This window comes from Callorhinus ursinus, unplaced genomic scaffold, assembly GCF_003265705.2.
Source record: "Callorhinus ursinus isolate GAN/ISIS: 27379988/994484 unplaced genomic scaffold, GSC_fseal_2.0 scaffold1, whole genome shotgun sequence".
In the NCBI taxonomy this organism is placed as follows: Eukaryota; Metazoa; Chordata; class Mammalia; order Carnivora; family Otariidae; genus Callorhinus; species Callorhinus ursinus.
In genome coordinates, this window is record NW_027397063.1 from 68,329,402 (window position 1) to 68,348,438 (window position 19,037).

The following is a 19,037-nucleotide window of genomic DNA, read 5'->3' on the forward strand; positions in this document are numbered from 1 at the left end:
AAAGTAACAGAGAGCTTATGGACCAGAGACCCTAAAATATTTACTCTGTGGCCCTTTACGGTATCCTGATGTCTGCTCTAGGGCATGAGCCATATTCTTTTTCTTTTTTTTTTAAGATTTTATTTTTAAGTAATCTCTACACCCAGTGTAGGGCTTGAACTTACAACCTTGAGATCAAGTCACATGCTCTACTGACTGAGCTAGTGCCCCTGTGATCCATATTTTTAATGCATGGTCTTTCTGATGTCTCAGCTGACAGCTCAGGATATCAACAAGATTTCTTCACCCTGGCTGGGTATGGGACATCCATGTCTCCCAAAAGTGCACACCCTTCAGTCTCTCTGTTCTACTCTCATCTCTGTAGCATATGCTTGCTTGTAAGCTTCCCACAGTCTCTTCCTGCACTCGAGAAGCTCAGCTCTCAGCCAGAGACTTGATAGAAGCAAGTTCTAGGATTCCCCACTCAGCCCAACTCTACCCTCCTGGTGTGCTCTCCTATAGATTCCAGCTGTTTCAGCAACTTTTAATTCTGCTCTCTGCTCTAACTTCAGCAGGACCTCTGTGCTTTGCTCAGGCTACAGTTCGCTGCCACAGTTTAGAAAATTGATCCCAGGCAGAGAACCAGGACAATCGTGGAACACACATTTGAGTTTTTCTTCCAAGGATTTCAGGCTTCTGCTATTTGTTGTTCAGTGCCTTCAAACAGTTTTCTTATATATTTGTTTAATATTATAGTGTTAACATATGATCGCAAGTATAAGTTCTTTTATTGTCATTTTAAAATACCAAATCCACTTTTTTTTGCAAATTCACGTGACAGAGTAAACATATAAAAACATTTTACCTGTTAATATACACTGAGCCAGTTATAGGATTATAGTAAAATATGTTACCTGAGAACTACCCATATGGAATAAGCTTGAACTTAGGATAATGCATCATTCTATTCTCCTCTTTAGCAGCTGCAAAGGATTTCTTCAGCTGCCCTCCAGATCCTTAACATCCCACAAGGCAAATCAAGCAGATTAACCAATATTGCATCATCTATTACTATTCTGTTTACCTATTCTGAATAATTTTTAATATTCTTAACTCTCTTCTCTATTTCTCTAGAATGTTGAAATTCAGACCGTAGGTTGATTTTGAACACTTCCAATTTTATTGTTTTCATTACAGTATGCAACATCATACTTACCATAGAAATCTATTTCACTACTCTTTGTCTCTCCCATAGAAGGAATTACATCCTGTTACTTCCGTGTAACACTCCTTAGGGGTTTTGAGTTATAGTAGTGTATACTTCGTCCTTATTCAACCCAAATGGAATTTCTCTGTTAAAGGGTTACAACTTTAATAGCATAAAATCAGATCACTAGGTGTTTTTATAATTATTAGAATTCTCAAGGATTTGGACAAATGATGTTTAATTAAATGATACTCATCAGCTTATAATTAGATGCAGGCTTACTGATAATATATTTGATAAATATGTTATGGCTATAAACAACCTCCAAAAATAAGAAAGGCCTAGTAAATATTTGAATAATGGGCCACCGTTGTTACTTCCTTTGCTAAGGAGAACTATATTTATTTCAAGTTAGAGATCAGATATTCATCATAGTCCTTAGTTCTCAAAATTATATAAATATGTATTTGGAGTGTTCATACTTCAAGTTTCTTTCTGGTTATGTTTCACATAAAGAACCTATGTTCAAATAACACTTTCATATACTGGAGGCTATTATTAAGTCAAAATTGAACTTAAAATTAAAAATAAAAAAGACATGCTTTTAAAATAGAAGTGCTAATAAGACCTTAAGTGAACTTTCATGTCTTGGCTGTAGACATAGCTGACTTTTATCTATAAAAAGGGTAATTGGTGTATTAGGTAGGTTACTTTCTGCTGCAAGTAATAGACACTCCAATTAAAAGTGGCTTTAAAATATTTTTCATACAACAAGATGTCTGAAGTATGATCTCAGAATTAATTCAGTGGTTCAATAGCACCATCAAAGACTGGAGTTCTCTTCTCCCTGCTCTGCCATCCTCAACGTATTGGCTTACGCCCTCAGACCTACACTCTCATAGTTTCAAGCAAGTTGCAATGGCTACAAGCATTACTTGCTCAAGTAAAGTTTGTCATGTTGCTTAGGCACCAATCTGTTTGGAATTTTTACACAGAACACACCAAACTGGGACCTGATCCTGTACAAAAGCACTTTAACAGGTACAAATGCAAGATTATAATATCAAACTAAGCTTGACTATGTGGCTAACAGGGGTCAATCGATATTTGTGAAATTCCCCTATTCTCGGTGGTATGCTGGTACATGTTTAACAGTTGGATTTCTGGGGAAAAAATATCCCTGAATTCTAGCATATGTCAATTTCCATACTGTGAACACTCCCATCATGGCCGATTTTAAGCATGAGAATGACGTCTTGGAATGCAGAGTTGCAAAGAGATGGGTAGCAGCACATTCTTCAAAATGAGTAGTTTTGCCACACAAATGCAATTAGTGTAAACCTGGAGAGCACAGATAATAGTAAAATGTGGTAAATAATTAAGAAGTGATGAGTTTTGGTTATTTATTGCATGTACCTTTAATATTATTTACTTAGTTATAAGCTCATATACTTTATTTTTTAATAATGGCTGTGTTTAACAACTGGTTTGCAGAATTACTGAAGATTTCATGACCAGGTGTTCTGAGCTGGGTATGAGCTAGCTTCAGCACACCGTGACTGGCCCCCACAGCCATCTCCCCTGTTTTCATTAAACTTGTAGCCTTATACCATGCACATACATAAAAGGGTAAGGTTTTTATTAAACGTTATACACAAAGCATATCTTTATTTCATTCATTATAAAAGTAGACAAAGAAAACTGGGCAAAGCTTGGGAACATTAAAATATTTTGTAAACTAAATGAAAAGGCCTAAATTGTAAAGTCTTATCCCATTTTACTTATATTTGATCAAAAGAAAAGAAAACTGAAAAATGGCATCTTGAATACATGATAGGGCCAGAGGTCTCAAATTCTGAATCAGCGTTCCTCAACCTAGCTCTGATTCCAGTGTTATCCTAGTCAAGGAATGGTGCATCACGGAGTGTGATTTTTCTGTTAGAAAATAGGGAGGCAATAACGAGATAGTCTTGAAGGTCTCCTCTAGTTTTAAAGTTTGTCATTGTGATTCTTTTAAAAATCTATGACTCTGAGTATAACTCACCTGAGTCTTTATATTTAAAGTGAGTTTCTTGCAGACAACATATATTTAGGCAATCTCTGTCTTTTAATTGATTTATTTGGACCATTTGCATTAAGGTGATTATTGGTTTAGGTGGGTTAATATTGACCATGTTTGTAACTGGTTTTTATTCACTGGGTTTGTTATTTGATCCCACCACCATTACCCCTTTTTATGCATGCTTTGGTTTTAATTGTATATATTATATGATACCACTTTATACCCTTTCTTTGTGTATCAGTTACAATTAAACATTTGTCCTATGGCTCACAATATGTGTTTTTGACTAATCTAATTCTACCTTCAAATAAGACTATACTCCTTCATGTATAGGGTAGGTACATTATAACAAAAGTCTTCTGATTCCTCTTTCTCATCTCTTGGGACACTGCTGTCATTTATTTCACTTAGCTATATGTTTTAATCACCTAATACGTTGTTATTATTATTGTTTTCAATGGTTTTCTTTTAGAGCAATTAAGAATAAAAAAAAAATTAGGGCACCCGGATGGTTCAGTTGGTTAAGCGTCTGACTCTTGATTTCAGCTCAGGTCATGATCTTGGGGTCATGAGATTAAGCCCTGCAAAGGCTCCTCAATGGGGGCTCCACATGGGTGTGGAGCCCGCTTAAGATTCATTCTCTCTCTCTCTCCCCACACCACCCTAAAAAAAAGAATTTTATTTTATTTTCATTTATTTTTTCTCCAATCCTCTTCCTTCTTTTATATAGGAAAGATAATTTTATTCAAGCATCTTACCTATATTATTTTCCTTCTGCCATAAGGACTTAGAAGATTTATTGCAGTCAGGTCTGATGGCAATAAATCCCCCTGGTTTTTGTTTGTCTGAAAAGTCTTTTCTTTCACTTTTGAAGGATAATTTCACTGGATGTAGAATTGTACATTTGTGGGGATTTCCCCCCCAGTACTTTTTATTATTTCATTCTCCTTTCTTTTTGTTTGCCTGAATAATTTTTAGAAGTCGGCTGTAATTCTTACCCTTGTTTCCCATTAAGTAAGGTGATTCCCTCCCTTTCCCTTTCTTCTCTCAAGATTTTCTCTGTCGTTGTTTTTCTACAATTCAAATATGGTATTCCTAGAAGGGTGCGTGCGTGTGTGTGTGTGTGTGTGTGCGCGTGCATGCCTGTGTGTTTGGTGTTGGTGTTTACGCTGCTTCTTGTGGTCTGAGATTCTGAGATCTGTAGCTCTTTGTTTCATTAATTTGAGAAAGTCCTCAACCATTATTACTCTAAATATTTCTTCTGCTCTCTTCTCTCTTTTTATGGTATTCTACTTACAAGGATGTTATATTTTTGATATTGTTGTTGGATGATGTTTATTTTTTCATTCTTTTTTGCCTCTTTACATTTCAGTTTGGGAAGACTCTGCTGACTCCTTTTCCAGTTTACTGCTTCTTTCCATGGCTGTGGATTATTGATGAGTCTACTGATGAACCCATAAAAGACATTTTCATTCTTGCTATAGTATTTTGTTATTTTTTACAGCAGTGTTAGGTACATAGCAAAATTGAGTAGAGCTACAGATATTTTCCATGTATCACCTGCTCAAACATAAGCACAATTTCCACCATGGTCAGCCAGAGTGGTACATTTGTGACATTTCATTATCGCCCAAAGTACACAGTTTATATGAGGGTTCACTCTTGGTGTTGCACATTCTATGCATTTGGGCAAATATAGAATATATATATATATATATATATATATAACATATTATATAATGACCTGTATCCACTATTATAGTATCATACAAAAAAGTTTTACTCCCCTAAAAATCCTCTGTGCTATGCCTATTCACCCCCGCTTCCCCAAAAATCACTGGCCATCACTGATCCTTTTATTATTTCTATAGTTTTGTCTTTGACACAATGTCATATAGTTGTGATCATACATTATGTAGGCTCTTCAGATTGGTTTCTTTTACTCAGTAATATTCATTTAAGGTTCTTCCATGTCTCTTTATGTCTTGATAGTTCATTTCTTTTTAGCACTAACATTTCGTTGTTTGGACATACCAGTTTACTTATCAGTTCACCTATTGAAGGAGACCTTGGTTACCTACAGCTTTTGAAAACTTATGAATAAGGCTGCTATAAACATCCATATGTAGGTTTTTGTATGAACATAAGTTTTCAACTCATTTGAGAAAATACAAAGGAGCACAATTGCTGGATCATGTTCTAAGAGTATATTTAGTTTTGTTAAAAACTGCCAAACTGTCTTCCAAAGTGGCTATACTATTTTGCATTTCTATTCAGCAATGAATAAGGGTTCATGCTGCTTCACATCCTTGCCATTTGGTGTTGTTAGTGTTTTAGATTTTGGCCATTCTAATAGATGTGCAGTAGTATCACATTGTTTTAATTTGCAATTCCATAATGCCATAATATGTTGAGTGTCTTTTCATACGTTCATTTGCCATATGTATATCTTCTTTGGGGAGGTGTCTATTTAGGTCTTTTGCCCACTTTTTAATTGAGTTGTTCATTTTCTTATTGTTGAGCCTTATGAGCTGTTTGTGTATTTTGGATAATAGTCCTTTACCAGAACTGTCTTTTGCAAATATTTTCCCCCAGTCTGTGGCTTGTCTTCTCATTTTTTGACAGGGTCTTTCACAGAGCAGGAGTTATATTTTTAATGAATCTAGGTTATCAATTATTTTTTTCATAGTCTGTGACTATGTGTCATCCCCATATTCAAGGGTCATCTAGATTTTCTCCTGTTGTTTTATAGGAGATTTATAGTTTTGAGTCTTATATTTAGGTCTATGATGCATGCATTTAAAGTTAATTTTTATAAAGATGTAAGGTCTGTGTCGAGCTGTGTTTTTTGTTGTTGTTTGTTTTTGTTTTTGCATGTGGTTGTTCACTTGTTCTAGCACCATTTGTTGAAAAGACTATTTTGCTCCTTTGCATTACCTTTTCACCTTTGTCAGAGATTAGTTGACCATACAATGCTATTGTAATAGCATTGTATGGTGACAGGGTAGCCACACTTGTGGTCAGAATAGCATAACATTTAGACTTGTTGAATCATGGAAATTACAGTAAAATTGTGTGTCAACTACACTTCGTTTTTTAAAAAAAGATCAGTTGGCTATATTTATGTGGGTCTGTTTCTGGGCTGTCTATTCTGTTTCATTGATTTACCTGTTGTTTCACCAATACCACACTGTCTTGATTACTATAGCTTTATACTGAGTCTTGAACTTGGGTATTGTCAGTCCTCCAACTTTGTTTTTCTCCTTCGATAATGTGTTTACTATTCTGGGTCTTTTGCCTCTCCATATAACCTTGAAAATCAGTTTGTTCAATATCAAAATAATTTCCTGCTATTTTTATATGGATCATATTGAATGTATAGATCAGGTTGGGAGGAACTAACATCTTGACAATATTGAATCTTCCTATCCATAAACATGGAATAACTCTCCATTTAGTTGTACTTTGGTTTCTTTCATCAGTGTTTTATACATGTCCTCATCTAGATCCTGTACATATTTTGTTAGCTTTATACTGAAGTTATTTTTTGTGTGCTAATATGTTTTTAATTTCAAATTTCACTTGTTTACAATTAGTATACAGGAAAGAAATTGACTTTTGAGTACATTAAACTTCTATCCTATGACCTTGTTTATAATTACTTATTAGTTCCAGAAGTTTTTTATTGATTCTTTTGTATTTCCCACATAGACAATGATATCATCTGCAAACAAAAGAGTTTTATATCTTCCTTCCCAGATGTATACTTTCAATTTCCTTTTCTTGTCTTACACTGTGATAATCAGGACCTCAAATAAAATATTGAAAGCAATGGTGAGAGGGGAAATCCTTGCCTGTTTTTAATCTTAGCAGGCAGGCTTCCAGTTTTTCATCACTAAATATGTTAGCAATAGGTTGTCTGTAGATTTTTTTGTTAAATCAATTTGAGAAAGTACCATGCATTCCTAGTTTGCTGAGAGTTTGTATCATGAATGGGTGTTAGATTCTGTCAAATGCTTTCTCTGCATCTGCTAATATGATCATGTGATTTTTCTTATTTAGCCTACAATGTGATAGATTACATTAGTTAATTTTTGAATGTTGAACCAGTCTTGTACATCTGGGACAAACTGTAGTGTTGTAACATTCTTGATTCTATCATTTCCTTTTTCTTCTTAAATTTTCCATTTCTCTCCTAATATAATTCATCAGTTCTCACATGTCTTGACTTTTTCTCTTAGAGCCCTTAACATACTAATCTCCTATTGGATAATTCCAACACCTATATCATATCTGAGACTGGTCTTGATGATTGTTTTGTTTTTAATATTGTGATTTTACCTTTTACATTGTTGGAAATTTGTTGAAAACTGGACATGTAACAGAAAGATAGAAACAAATAATTTCACTTTTAGTGGGATAATTTATGTCAATACTGCTAGAAGTCAGGCTAAAATAAAATTTGTTATAGGTATAAGTGTCAGAGACTTCAAATTCCTCTAGTGGTCTTATTTTTATTTCCTTTTTTTTTCTTTTTTTTTGATTTTGGGTTTTCTTTTATGAGAGTCTGTGCCTTGCCTCTCTTTCAGTTGCAGTCTGCTTTTCTTATACTGGATTCAAGCTGTTAGAGTGGTGCAATGTTGTAGAGGAAAAGGCTGTATAATATTACAATTAAATCTCAGTCTTTCAGTGTGTTTATATCATAGGCATGTAGTCTTTATTAGTGTTTCTCCACCTAAGTGGTGTTATTCGACCTGACCACTACTCCCTTTCAGACTGCAGTATTCCTGGTCTATTTCCTTGAAACCCTGATGCTGTCAACAATGTTACTTTTTCTCCTTACTAAAACATTAAGCCTGAATAGGCACTGAGTGAGAGATTCCCAAGTGATGAGCCTCCAACAAAGTCTTTTCTTCTGGATAATAGTCCTCTTGTGGTGTTATGGAGAAAATCATTTATTTCACAATGGTTCCTTTTTCCCCTCCCCTTTAAGGGAGGATTTTACTCAATCTCCATATTGAAAACCTGGCGGGGTTCCTGATAGAAACCCAGGAAAGTGTGGGTCTCCCGGAAGACTTCAGTTCCAAGGGGTCTATCACTGCTGAGCTAGTTGACACAACCTCCAGCAATTAAACAATATTACCAATTAAACATTCCTGCCACCTTATGGCTTTAACTGCAGTGAAGCAGATCTCTACTGTGTCTCTCTGGATGAACCTATCTTTTTAGGTTTTATGGTAGCCATTTGTCCTGCAAGTTCACTTCATTGATGGGTCCAAGAAAAATAATTGATTTTTGCTTTGTCCAGCTTTATTTATCATAAGAGAAAGAGTGACAACCTCTAACATCCTTACATGTTGGGAGTTAAACCAAGAGTCTCTAATTTTTAAAGATTTTACATAAGCAGATGTCTCAGTTTCTACTTAATTACATTTCAATAGACAAAAAATAGCTCTTAAAAATATTATTAGTGTTCCTTTCACTTCTGCAAATTCTGTGAGTCCCTGAGTAGATAAGCTATGGCATTTCTTTCCTAACTGATGATCAAGGCTTGAAATCATATGAAATTCATTTCAAAGAGCTACAGTTCAAGAGCTGCCCCAGGATCTTCCCACTCAGGTGTTCTCAGTGGAATGCAAAAGCTAGAATTTGGCTTTTCTCCACCAACCCAATTAAGATCCCTTCCAGCTCATCAAGCTGAACAAAAATTACATTGAGGGCATGTGACAATGGAAAATAAGATGACATGGCACGAAAGAATTGGGCCAGGAAATTTTATGTTGAAATCTCAGTGGTGTGAGGTATCTCACTACAAGAAAGATTTCTGAATAACTAGGTCATTGATGCAAATATGGAAAGGGCTTTGTAATTTCTAGGTTTCTCAAGTTGTTCTATTGGTTATTCCTTTAGGGCTTTTTTAAAATATTTTTTACAAGAAGGCATTACAACATTGGCATGAGAACTTTAGTCTCTTGCAAGGTAAATATTAGTAATATATCTGTCCCACAAAAAAAAAATCAGCCAAAAATACTTCTTAAATTAAAATGTATATATATATAATACATATATGCATATATATGTATAATATATATATATACACATAAAAAATTTGCACACTTTTTACCTCTTAGTAAATTCCCTAAGTAGTTACCTCAGATAATTTTAGTTTCTAATATCAAAGCCAGTAAACAAAATGATCACAAACTGATTCTAAGATTAAACTGATTTTCTTGCCATATAACATGTAGAAGAAAATCCAACTTATCTTCCTTTCACATATCTTCCTTTTCACGTCCTTTCATATTTTCGCATATTTTTTTAAAGATTTTATTTATTTATTTGACAGAGAGAGACACAGTGAAAGAGGGAACAACAGGAGGGGGAGTGGGAGAGGATGAAGTAGGCTTTCTGCTGAGCAGGTAGCCCGATGTGGGGCTTGATCCCAGGACCCTGGAATCATGACCTGAGCCGAAGGCAGACACTTAACAACTGAGCCACCCAGGCACCCCCCCTACATTTTCGTTTTAAAATCTGTATTTCATTTTGTCACAAATGGATACTTGTCACCTGTTTCTTTGGCATGATTACATTTTTTTAAATAAAAAACATTATTTTACTTAAGTATTTATTTCATATGTTTAGTGGGGTACTTCCACTGGTTTTGTACTTTAAGACATTTGCTGGCAAATGGGTCTCATACTTTCCCAGCTTTAGCTAATAAGCACAAAGTTGTCTCACAAATAAATGAGGGATTAGGTCTATAGCATTTACTATGAATAACATAAACACACATAAAGAGAGGATCTAATCATCATCTGATTCTTTAATCTTTTCAGCCCTAGTGGAGGGTGGGCTGAAATTCAACCATTTCTCCCCCGAGCACAAAGGACCACATGAAAGACTTGAGATGCTTCTCCCTAACACACTCTTTCAGAGCTAAAATAACAAAGACTAAGAATCCGTTTAGATTTAATCCCTTAAAAAATATAAATATTATAGACAACTAGACAAGCATCTTATTATAAATGAAACATGGTTTAGGGCAAAAGCTTTAAGAAAATTAAACACTCAAAGGAATTTTTGCTTAATAATCACAGCGCATGAAACTTGCCTACCATATATCCAAAAAGGTCTAGTTTTAGGTAGACTCAACTGAGACATCTGGAAAATTAAGTTATTTGAGTATTATTATTACAAATGTAACAGCAGCAACATGACCAGCAGGTACCATGATTTATTTTTTATTTTTTATTTCTTTAAGGTTTTATTTATTTATTTGACAGAGACAGAGATAGCGAGAGCAGGAACACAAGCAGGGGGAGTGGGAGAGGGAGAAGCAGGCTTCCTGCCAAGCAGGGAGCCCGACAGGGGACTCGATCCCAGAACCCCGGGATCATGACCTGAGCCGAAGGCAGATGCTTAACAGCTGAGCCACCCAGGTGCCCAGGTAACATGATTTAAAAAGAAAATGATACTCATTTTAATTCAATCAGTCTCAACTTAGGAAATAACTACTGAGCAGAATTTTAGGACAATTATATAAGATAGTTCATAATAGTTATGTATACTAGGGACAGCTTAGAAACTGAGATGTAAAATTCATTGCCTTTTGTGAGTGAACAAAAATATAGTGGATCTCATTGGCAATTTTACCAAAGAGAAATGATCTCAGGCCAAAACTAGAGTTAACTCTGATCAAACATATTAACATATTTAAAGGAAGAATATGCTAGTCAGAGTGGAGTAGAGAATTTCTTGGTCCTTGGTCAGGTCTAAGAAATATGAAGAGAGGTACGTTCTGTTGGGTCCCCAGCTCTATTCTGACACCTGTATATTCTGGACCAAGAATATGAGTATTTATATGTTCTTTCAGTGTGTGTACGTTTATGGAGTTAGTTATATGGAGATGGATTGACTGGGTTAACAAATCATCCATTTACTTCCATTTTTTTCTGCTATGCCATATTCATCTAGCAACATTCTGAATCTAATTTGCTATCCCCTGCAATAAGTCTATAGGAAAAGAATATGCTTATCAGTCAACAGAAGTTTATTCAAGACAGTCATATTATAAGACGGTCTCATTATAAGAGTTAACGCACTGACTTTCTCATTTTCACATATCAATCTCAGAATATTTGCTTAACCAAGAAATTGATCTTGTGCTGAAACATCAGGTTTCTAAGCTTTCAAGTTTGAGAACTAGCTTTGAATGGACATACACTCACTCAAGTAACGCCATGCTATGGAAATGAGATGCCCTTTTACAGATGACACCCAAGCCCCAAATAGGGCCCATGTATAAACTTCAACAACTGTATTGGGTTATCTTTTGAAATATGTCCTTGATACCACCACTATTTACCACCTTAGTGCAAAGCACCATCAACTCTTATCTGGAACAAAAGCCACTAGACTTGGTCTCTATAGTCTTTTCCCCACAGAGCATACAGCCAAAGTGATTCTTTAAAATAGAAGAAAAAATAAAATCCTTCTGAGAGAAATATCAAACCTTCTTTATATCCACCTTCTGCAGTCCTACGCTCTGACAATTGATCTCGCCTCTTAACTCTATTCTTGCTCACTCTGTTCCAGTCACTGATCTCCATGTACTCCTTGCCTGGGATTCTCTTTCTCCCCAAGATTCCTTCCTTATTCCTTTCAGGTCTCCACTCAAAGGTCACTTCATCTAAGAGGATTTAAAGATGGCAATCCATTTAATATAGTTCTTCTTCCAAACCTGTCATTCTCTCTCTACACCCCTTACCTTGCCTCACTTTTATACAGAGAATTGCTACCACTCAACATATCATGTGTTGATTTGTGGGCTGAGGATAGAAGTTCCGTAACAGTGACACGGTTTTTACTCACCACTGTGTGGAATAGAGTTTGGCACATAAATGGTATTCAGTACATTTTTTTAAATTAACAGTTGCAAGAGAAAAATATGTAGTAACAAAGAGGCTATTTGATCAGATTCCAGGATTCTAACCCTACTTTTGCCTTCTACCAGCTATCTGTGTGATGTTCGTCAAATTACTAGCTCTCTACCTTCAGTTTCTTTATCTATAAAATGAAAATACTAACTATGTGGCACAAATCCTATATGTGAAAGGGTTTTACATAATAAAACTCTGATCAGCTATGAGGGATTTGGACAAACCAGATGTCCAATCTTACAAACAGCATAGGTGGCCAAGTTTAGTGAGAAGAACACTGTATTGTGAGTAATGGTGACTGGGAGTCCTGATTCCTCCACTGAGCTCTGTGACATTGGCTCAATTATCCAACCCTTTCAAGCCTGATTTCCCTGATGAAAGAGAAACTTTCTCAAGTTTGATTTTTTTCCACTCATTTTACGTGTCATCCTTGCGCAGGGGCCATGCTAATCTTCTCTATACCATTCCAATTTTAGTATATGTGCTGCCAAAGTGAGCACTACACTCATTTTAAAGAAATTATATCTTCTCAGGAAAAACAATATAAGTAATAACGGCTAAGGAATTTTTATTAGCTCTCTCTTCATAATTCATCAGCCAATAGTAATTTCATGAATACCCTCATGTGCCTAGTCCTGTTCTAGGGGTTTGGGATAAATCAGGGCACAAAAGAGACAAATATCCTGCCTTTATAGAGTTCAACTTCCACTGTGGACACACAAATAAACAATAAATATAACAAGTAAACAAAACAGTATTTTGAAAGGAAATGTTACATGGACAAAATAGCACCATAAGGAATTGGGGACTCACTCTATTGAAGGGGATGTAAGAAGGGAAAGGAGTCAGGTTACAATTACAGAAGAGGCCATGACATTTGACCACACAGTCATTAAAAGACTTTTTTTTCTCTTCCTCTCCTCCCCGCTCCCACCTTTTTTCCCCCTTAAAATTTTGAAACTGTTGATATTGTGAATGATGCTGCAATGTACATAGGGGTGCATAAAAAAAGTGAAACTATACTATAAATATATTTTACTTAAAATTATAGAATTATGTATTCCCACTGAGTAGCATATTACAATAATATACCTTTGAAAAAATACTATTATAAAAGAACTTTGAAATTAGTCATTTAATCTTTACATGCAGAAATCTGTAAACATCTTAATTATGACATGGAGGTGATCTCATTGGTTCTCTTAATATTGATTTCTTTAAAAGAAGCGATATTTTGTATCCATTCATCAGCTGATGGACACTTGGGCTGTTTCCATAATCTGGTTATTGTCGATAATGCTGCTAGAAATATCAGGGTGCACGTATTCCTTTGAATTAGTATTTTTGTGTTCTTTTGGTAAATACCTAGTAGTGCAATTGCCGATCATAGGGTAGTTTTATTTTTAACTTTTTGAGGAATCTCCATACTGTTTTTTAGAGTGGCTGCGCCAGTTTGCATTCCCACCAACGGTACAAGACAGTTCTTCTTTCTCCATATCCTCGCTGGTTGTTGTTTTTAGCCATGAAGGTATGGAATGTTACTCGGCAATAAAAAAGAACGTAATCTTGCCATTTGCAATGACATGGATGGAGCTAGAGTATCATGCTAAGTGAAATAATTCAGTCAGAGAAAAACCAAATACAATATGATTTCACTCATGAGTGGAATTTAAGAAGGAAAACAAATGAACAAAGGGGAAAAAAGAGAGGGAGGCAAACCAAGAAACAGACTCTTAACTATAGAGAACAAACTGATGGTTACTAGAGGGGAGGTGGGTGGGGGGATGGGTTAAATAGGTGATGGGGACTAAGGAGTGCACTTGTGATGAGCACTGGGTGCTGTGTGGAAGTGTTAAATCACTATACTGTATAACTGAAACATTATACTGTATGTTAATTAACTGGACTTAAAATAAAAACTTAAATTGATGGGGGAGGAGCAAGATGTCAGAGGAGTAGGAGATCTAAATTTTGTTTGGTCCCAGGAATTCAGCTAGAAAATTCTCAAACCATTCAGAACACCTACAAACTCAACAGCAGATCGAAGAAAAGAATAGCAGCAACTCTCTAAATAGAAAAGCGACCACTTTCTAGAAGGTAGGATGTACTTGCAGAGAAATGAATCGGAGGTGATATTCGGGAAGACAGATGGCGGGGGAGGGGGCCTCCATCAGCTGCTACCGGCAAATAATAGAGCAGCAGAGCACAAAATCAGAACTTTTAGAAGTCTGCTCCGCTGAGGGACGTCACTCCAGTGGCTAAGCTGGGGGTGGAACCCTTGCTGGGACAGTGTGGTCTCAGGACCCTCAGGGTCACAGAAAGACTGGGGGTGCCTGAGTGTGGTGGAGCTCCCAGGTGTTGGAGTGGGGAAGCCGGCTGCAGAGATGGAGCCGAGGAGTGGGCTCTCAGCTCAGGATTGCCGTAAACTGTGATCTGTGGCACAGTCGGGCCACTGCTCTTCCAGCAGGGATCCAACAAGTGGCAGACCCAGGGAGACTCCCATCCTCTCATGCAAGGAGTGTTGTGGTAACGCACCGCAGGACTCTGCTGGGTTTGGAGACTCCACATGGGGTTGTGTGCCAGAGATAGAAACACTAGGTCACAGGCTGGGTGAGCATGGAGTGCGGCCAGAGACCGGGGAGACGGGAGTGACTGCTTTTCTCTGGGGGTGCACTGAGGAGTGGGGCCATGAGTTCTTTGCTCCTCCAGGACCACAGACTGGGAGGCTGCCATTTTCACTCTCATCCTCCAGAGCTGTAGGGAAAGCATGCAGGGAACAAAAGCTCCCGAGAGCAAACCTGAGCAAATTACTTACCCCGGCCCCTGGCAAGGGTGGGGCAATTCTGCCTCCAGCAAAGACATTTGAGAACCACGGCAACAGGCCCCTCCCCCAGAAGATCAGCAAGAACAGCCAGCCAAGACCAAGTTTACCGATCAATGAGAACGGCAGAACTCCAGCACTAGGGGAATACAGCACATAGATTCATGGTTTTTTCCCCATGATTCTTTAGTCTTTCAAAGTTATTTTTTTAATTTTCTTTATTTTTCTTTTTCTATTTTTTTAGTTGAATTTTTCTTCTTTCCTTTTTCAACCAACATCTTATCAATTCCTTTTTTAAAATCTTTTTAAATTTTTCATTTTTACAATCACATTCGATCTCTTCATTGTATTTAACCTTATTTATTGTATATATATAAGTTTTTCTTTCTTTAAAATTTTGGGATACAGTTTCTTCTAACAGACCAAAATATACCATAAAACTAGTGTATGCCGTTGTCCTATTCTCCTGCCTGATCACATTCTCTCTTTTTATTTTTTTATTCTTTTTTCAACCAACTTTTTATCTTATCAATTCCTTTTTTTAAAACCCTTTTTAATTTTCATCTTTACAGTCATATTCTATCCCTTCATCATATTTACCCTTGTTTTTGTGTGTTTTTCATTCTTTAAAATTTTGGGAGGCAATTTCTTGTAACAGACCAAAATACACCCAAAATCTAGTGTGTGGCTCTGTTATATTTACCAGCCTGATCATATTCTTTTTTTTTTCTCCCTTTCTTCCCCGCCCCCCCCGCCCCAGTTCCGGGTCTCTTCTGATTTGTTTAGTGTATATTTTTCTGGGGTCGTTGTTACCATTTTAGCATTTTTTTGAGCATTTTGTTCTCTCATTCATCTATTCTCCTCTGGACAAAATGACAAGACAGAAAAACTCACTTCAAAAAAACAAAGATCAAGAGGTAGTACCGACTGCCAGGGACCTAATCAATACAGACATTAGTAGATGTCAGAACTAGAATTCAGAATGAAATTTTAAAGATACTAGCTGGGCTTGAAGAATGTATAGAAGATAGTAGGGAATCCCTTTCTGGATAAAAATAAAAACTAAAATCTAAACAAGTCAAAATCAAAAAGGCTACTAATGAGGTGCAATCAAAAATGGAGGCTCTAACTGCTAAGATAAATGAGACAGAAGAAAGAATTAGTGATATAGAAGACCAAGTTATGGAAAATAAAGAAGCTGAGAAAAAGAGAGATAAACAACTACTGGATCATGAGGGAAGAATTCGAGAGATAAGTTATACCATAAGATGAAACAATATTAGAATAACTGGGATCCCAGAAAAAGAAGAAAGAGAGAGAAGGGCAGAAGGTATACTGGAGCAAATTATAGCTTCCCCTAATGTGGGGAAGGAAACAGGCATCAAAATCCCAGAAGCACAGAGAACCCCTCTCAAAATCAATAAAAATAGGTCAACACCCCAACATCTAAGAGTAAAACGTTCAAGTCTCACAGACAAAGAGAAAATCCTGAAAGCAGCTTGGGACAAAAGGTCTGTAACCTACAATGGTAGAAACATTAGATTGGCAGCAGACCTATGTACAGAGACCTGGCAGGCCAGAAAGGACTGGCAGTGATATATTCAGAGCACTAAATGAGAAAAATATGCAGCCAAGAATACTATATCCAGCTAGGCTGTCACTGAAAATAGGAGATAAAAAGCTTCCAGGACAAATAAAAACTAAGAGAATTTGTGAACACCAAACCAGTCCTACAAGAAATATTGAAAGGGGTACTTTCAAAGAAAGAGCCTAAAAGTAATATAGACCAGAAAGGAACAGAGACAATATACAGTAACAGTCACCTTACAGGCAATAAAATGGCAGTAAATTCATATCTTTCAATAGTTACCCTGAACGTAAATGGGCTAAATGTCCCAGTCAAAAGACACAGGGTACCAGACTGGATAAAAAAAAAGACCCATTGATATGCTGTCTGCAAGAGACTCATTTTAGATACAAAGACACCTCCAGATTTAAAGTGAGGGAGTGGAAAACAATTTACCATGCTAATGGACACCAAAAGAAAGCTGGGTTGGCAATCCTTATAACATACACATTAGATTTTAAACAAAAGACTATAATAAGAGATGAGGAAGAACACTACATCGTCCCTAAAGGGTCTATCCAACAAGAAGATCTTACACTTGTAAATATCTATGCCCCTAACATGGGAGCAGCCAATTATATAAGCCAGTTAATAACAAAAATCAAAGAAACACATCGACAACAATACAGAAATAGTGGGGGATTTTAACACGCCCCTCACTCAAATGGATAGATCATCTAAGCAAAAGATCAACAAGGAAATAAAGGCTTTAAATGACAAACTGGACCAGAGGGACTTCACAGATATATTCAGAACATTTCATCCCAAAGCAACAGAATACATATTCTTGTCTAGTGCACATGGAACATTTTCCAGAATAGATCACATTCTGGGTCACAAATCAGGTCTCAACTGGTACCAGAAGATTGGGATCATTCCCTGCATATTTTCAGACCACAATGCCTTGAAACTAGAACACAATCACAAGAGGAAAGTTGGAAAGAACTCAAATACATGGAGGCTAAAAAGCATCCTATGAAAGAATGAATGGGTCAACTGGGAAATTAAAGAAGAATTAATAAAATTTATGGAAACAAATAAAAATGAAAACACAACTGTTCAAAATCTTTGGGATGCAGTAAAGGCAGTCCTAAGAGAAGTATATAGCAATCCAAGCCTTTCTCAAGAAACAAGAAAGGTCTCAAATACACAACCTAACCCTACACCTAAAGGAGCTGGAGAAAGAACAGCAAATAAAGCCTAAACCCAGCAGGAGAAGAGAAATAATAAAGATCAGACCAGAAATCAATAAAATAGAAACCAAAAGAACAGTAGAACAGATCAACGAAACTAGGAGCTGGTTCTTTGAAAGAATTAACAAGATTGATAAACCCCAGGCCAGACTTAACAAAAAGAAAAGAGAAATGACCCAAATAAATAAAATCGTGAATGAAAGAGGAGAGATCACAACCAACACCAAACAAATACAAATAATTATAAGAACATATTATGAGCAACTCTATGCCAACAAATTAGATAATCTGGGGAAGATGTGGATGCATTCCTAGAGATGTATCAACTACCAAAACTGAACCAGGAAGAAATAGAAAACCTGAACAGACCTATAACCACTAAGGAAATTGAAGCAGTCATCAAAAATCTCCCAACAAACAAAAGCCCAGGGCCAGATGGCTTCCCAGGGGAATTCTACCAAACATTTAAAGAAGAATTAATACCTATTCTTCTGAAATTGTTCCAAAAAATAGAAATGGAAGGAAAACTTCCAAACTCGTTTTATGAGGCCACCATTACCTTGATCCCCAAACCAAAGACCTCATCAAAAAGGAGAATGACAGACCAATATCCTTGATGAACACGGATGCAAAAATTCTCACCAAAATACTAGCCAATAGGATCCAACAGTACATTAAAAGGATTATTCACCATGACCAAGTGGGATTTATTCCTGGGCTGCAAGGTTGGTTCAACATCCGCAAATCAATCAATGTGATACAATACATTAATAAAAGAAAGAACAAGAACCATATGATCCTCTTAATAGATGCAGAAAAAGCATTTGACAAAGTATAGCATCCTTTCTTGATTAAAACTCTTCACAGCACAGGGATAGAGGGTACATACCTCAATATCATAAAAGCAGTCTACGAAAAACCCACAGCAAATATCATAATCAATGGGCAAAAACTGAGAGCTTTTCCCTTAAGGTCAGGAACATGGTAGGGTTGTCCACTATCACCACTGCTGTTCAACATAGTACTAGAAGTCCTAGCCTCAGCAATCAGACAACAAAAAGAAAGAAAAGTCATCCAAATCGGCAAAAAAGAAGTGAAACTCTCACTTTTTGCAGATGATATGATATGAAACTTTATGTGGAAAACCCAAAAGACTCCACCCCTAAACTGCTAGAATTCATATAGGAATTCAGCAAAGTGGCAGGATAT

At 36.5% G+C, this 19,037-nt stretch overlaps 1 protein-coding gene and 1 non-coding gene across 5 annotated transcripts in view; both read right to left on the reverse strand.

Annotated features, from left to right (window-relative positions):
* TP63 (tumor protein p63) overlaps nt 1-19,037 on the reverse strand; it is a 229,084-nt gene that overhangs the window by 195,465 nt on the left and 14,582 nt on the right. The window lies entirely within an intron of this gene.
* On the reverse strand, nt 12,580-12,687 carry LOC112834329 (U6 spliceosomal RNA). Its single transcript, XR_003210857.1, has one exon. It is a non-coding gene; the product is annotated as a U6 spliceosomal RNA (small nuclear RNA).